The following is a 4,426-nucleotide window of genomic DNA, read 5'->3' on the forward strand; positions in this document are numbered from 1 at the left end:
GTACAACTAACTTTAGATATAACGATACATAATTAAAGTATAAGTGTTCGGTAAAGTAGTGGTTGACTACCTATAAAAAATTATATTTCTTTTCCTAAAATATTAAATTAACACTATTTTTAAACAGCTACCTTAATCTTTGAAAAAGCTAACATTTCTTAAAATTCAATGGTAGTCATCCTTAAAATGACTCCATTATACTAATTATTATTGGCTAATTTTTTATTTATTTTTTATGTCAAAATTACTAATAAATCTTTTTTCTTAGTTTAAAATTTATTTTTTATTTTTAAAAATTTTTATAGTTAATTTATGAATTATTTTTAATTTTAGTAACAATAAAAACCGAATTTTTGTAAATTAATTAAAAAATTTATAAAAATTATTTCAAAATTAATAAATGAGTTTTAAAAATTAGATAGATGATTTATAATTAATTTCGACATTAAAAATGAATTAAATCAGACAATAAAAAATTAGTATAATGGTAGTCATGATGACTACCATATAATCATCAAATATTTCTTGCTTTTATAAAAGCTAACTCCACTACTAAACACTACGCTAGTCACTACATTGTCAAGTATTCATAATTTTTTTTTTAATTAAATAGTCGTGATTTAATTTGGTCGAATCACTAAACGTAGTGTAAGTGAGGTTGGTAAGAATGATAATTAGTATTGCATAATAATAATGGGTCCTTAACAAATAAAAAAGTGATGCAAATATTAAGAAATGGATGGAAAAGGAAAATATTGCAATTATTACGAAGCAGAGGGAGTAGTTCTCTAACCGTTTTTTAAATTGTGAGAATTATTTTAGCATATACTTCTAAGATGTCACAAAAATTCCCCCTCACATGTGTCATTCAAGATTTCAAGCTAAGCTTTCCATAAATTATGCTAATGTTTTTATTCAAGTCACGTTGTTCATCATAACATTCACAAATAAAAGCACATGATTTTCAATGGTACTACATAGCACATCACAGCACATACGAGTATACGACCTTGACTTTTGTACCACTTGCATGCTATGCCTAGACCACGTACACATACATGCAAGTTTAAGCTAATTAAAATTTCATACTAAAATTAGCTACCTTAAAATAAGATCTAAACTTCTAAAGGACCTAAATGAACTCCAAAATCAAGATGAGTGATATATACAAGTATGGTTTATATTATAAATAAAACTTAGGTTATTTTGACTTTTACCATCAAGAACTTAAAAAACACGAAATTATTTTTACTTCTCAATTTTTTAAAAAATTTTATTTTACCACCAACTAAAATTCTATAAATTGCTTTTCACAACATGTTGTCAAAATAACCATTAAATCTAACGAAATTTAAAAAAAAAATCTTTGATTTCTATGCCAAAAACATGTTCTTATTTTTGGGTTCAATTTGGACCTTTGGAATTGATTTGAGGTTTGAATTGACAAAAAATTATTGTAAATACCTCATTTTTTTTCTACTAAAAATACCTCAATTTGCATGACACATATAAATCGAGGCATTTTCAATAATTTTTAGTCAATTCTGACCTCAAATTGAATCTATGACCCCCAAAACCTCTAAAGATTTTGTTTTAGCATGAAATCGAATAATATTTTTTTTAAAAAAACCGTTAGATTTAACGGTATTTTTTACGGCATGCGGTTAAAAGCAATTTTTGGAGTTTTAGTTGGTGGTAAAATAAATCTTTTAAAAGTTTGGTGGTTAAAAATAACTTCGTGTTTTTTTTTCGGATAAGAAATTTCGTGTTTTTTCTTAGTAGTAAAAGTGTAAAAAAAAAACCTATAATTTATTCTTGAAAGCATACAATAAGTCAATAAGATTGTCCAATATATAGACTATGTAAATATATAGGATTTGCTACATACGTAGTATATATTAATATGTAGGAAGCTATATATATATATATACACTTAGAATCTGTTCACATTTACTGAACTGAACTAAACTGATTGGAGCTGAACTAAACTGAACTGAACTAAGCTAAAATGAATATTCTATGAGAGAGGGAAATTAGGAGCTAAATTGATTAAAGATGAATTGAACTGAAATTAAATAAATGTGAATAGGTCCTTATTACCGATTGATTTTAGATGATGAAAAGTTTCAAATCTGTATAGTGTATATGTTCAAAGTCTGGCTCTGACAAATAAGATCTACGAGTATCATTTTTTTTTTTAATCTACTTAGTAATTAATAACAATATAATTAATACACGTATATAATCAAACACATCTAAAATCATGTTTGATTGATGGATGATAAGTAAATTGAATAGAGACATATAGTCAAATGATAGAGTGCATCTCAGCGCCTTTACAAAGCATGTAAGAAGGGAAAAATGTAAATTTGGCAAGCTTTTGGAAAAAACAAACTCTACAATCATTATAATGTATCATTATTTACCATTATGCATATATATGTATCATTAAAGTATAAGTTGTCATAATAGTACTTTTTGTGTATTATTATGTATGAAGTGGTACTTTTTACCATTCTATAGGTTGAATATTTTCCCCTAAAATATTTATCACATGTCACCTATTATCATATTATGCATGTAGTGGTTCAGAGTACATTTTTCCATCCTTTGATATAAGAAAAAAAAAATTATATACATACATAATTACAGGAAATCATGTTAGAACCTTTTTACATTATTTTTTTCTAAATACAGAATAATAATGAGAAGAGATTGCGAAAAAATGCTGCGGAAAATAAGTAAAGGAAATAATCTACGATATCGAGCAAGCTCTTAGCTACTTGTTCCTACTAGTTCCATAAGACTTGAATATCCAACTTTGATCAGAATTCAAGCTGCAAAGAATTTTCTTAACGTTAAATTAAAATTAATTATTTTTGAATGGTCGTAATTGGATATAGCATATATAGTACATTTTAATCGATTCATCAATACTTTAAAAAAAAAAAAAAAAACAATACAATAATTATTTGGAGAAAATACTAAATCAAGAAAATTTATGATGAAAATTTCAAATTTAACCTTATATATCTGTCAAAAAAGCTAAGAGTATTACTTGCATATCGTACGTTGCTTAGTTGAACAGCACCATACATATTATTATAAATAAATTAACATATCCTAATAAAGTCCACGTATGAAAGCTCTTATCCAAATGAAATTTTCAGCTGGAAGAAGACTTTTTGGTACTTTTAACAATTAAATAATACATAATATTTCCAGATAATCCTAATAATGTATGTAGAAAAAATGGAAAATAATGATACCATTATTATGAAGAATTTTTCTTACTCTACGTGTAGAAATTACATGAAGCAATTCTCCTAAGCCTACGTGCATACAGCATATACATACTTACTAGTTATTAATCAATTTATATGAATAAGTCAGTTCATATTATCCAAATAATAATACACGTAGTAAAATGATAAAAAAAATAAAATAAAATAAAAAAAATAAAAAATAAAAAAAATAAAAATGTGTCTTTGGCTTCCTATTCAAAGGCAAAAGAGAGAGATAGGAAAAATGATGCTAAAAAAGACTTTTGAAGTAAATCAAAGTCCAAATTAAACATGCCTAATCGAATGGATATTGTTTGAAATTTAGATTACCTAATATGTTGTTTATCCATTGAGAAGTTATTTTATGTATCTACTAGGAAGATTTTAGAGTGGTCATGCTCTTACTTGTAAGCCACTTTTTTTTTTTTTTAAAAAAAAAATAGCCAAATATGTAAATATCCAATTTGGAAAATTCTATATGGGTATGTTATTGTTTTTTATGACTCTCTCTACATCTATAAACAATAAGAACGTAGAAGTTTGACTCATGTAGTCATGTTAACATAAAGGACAATTTACTATACATTATCAAAATGGAAAAGTGTACCAATATGTTACTATAAATCGTGTTCAGAGGCGGGGCTACAAATGATAACACTGAAAGTGATCTAGAGTAATTTTGTTTAATTGGGCCCTAAAATCATTTTTTTGAGGAAAACTGTTATCAAATTAAAAAATCGGGGCGACCCTTTTATAGTAGTTTCACTTAGGGGTCCTGTGAGACCGACCACCCTGCACATACTCAAAACCACCCCTGACCGTGTTAATACTAATCTATTAATGTATTAAATGACACTTTAGTGTTTTTACTTAGGGCCTATTCTCTTTAACTTATTTCCAGTTTAGTTCTTAATTTCCTTCTCTCATAAAACATTCAGTTCAGTTCAGTTCAGTTCAGCTCAGCTTAGCTCAGTTCAGTTAATCAGAACAAGCCCTTATTCACTCTTTGAATGATATGATAACCCAAATTCATCTATACAACTGTGGGCATGTTCACATTTACTTAATTTCAGTTCAATTTAGTTCAATTCAGTTCCAATCAGTTCAGTTCAACTTCAATCAGTTCAGCTCCTAATTTCCCT

The sequence above is a fragment of the Chenopodium quinoa genome, unplaced genomic scaffold (assembly GCF_001683475.1).
Source record: "Chenopodium quinoa cultivar QQ74 unplaced genomic scaffold, ASM168347v1, whole genome shotgun sequence".
Taxonomy (NCBI): domain Eukaryota; kingdom Viridiplantae; phylum Streptophyta; class Magnoliopsida; order Caryophyllales; family Amaranthaceae; genus Chenopodium; species Chenopodium quinoa.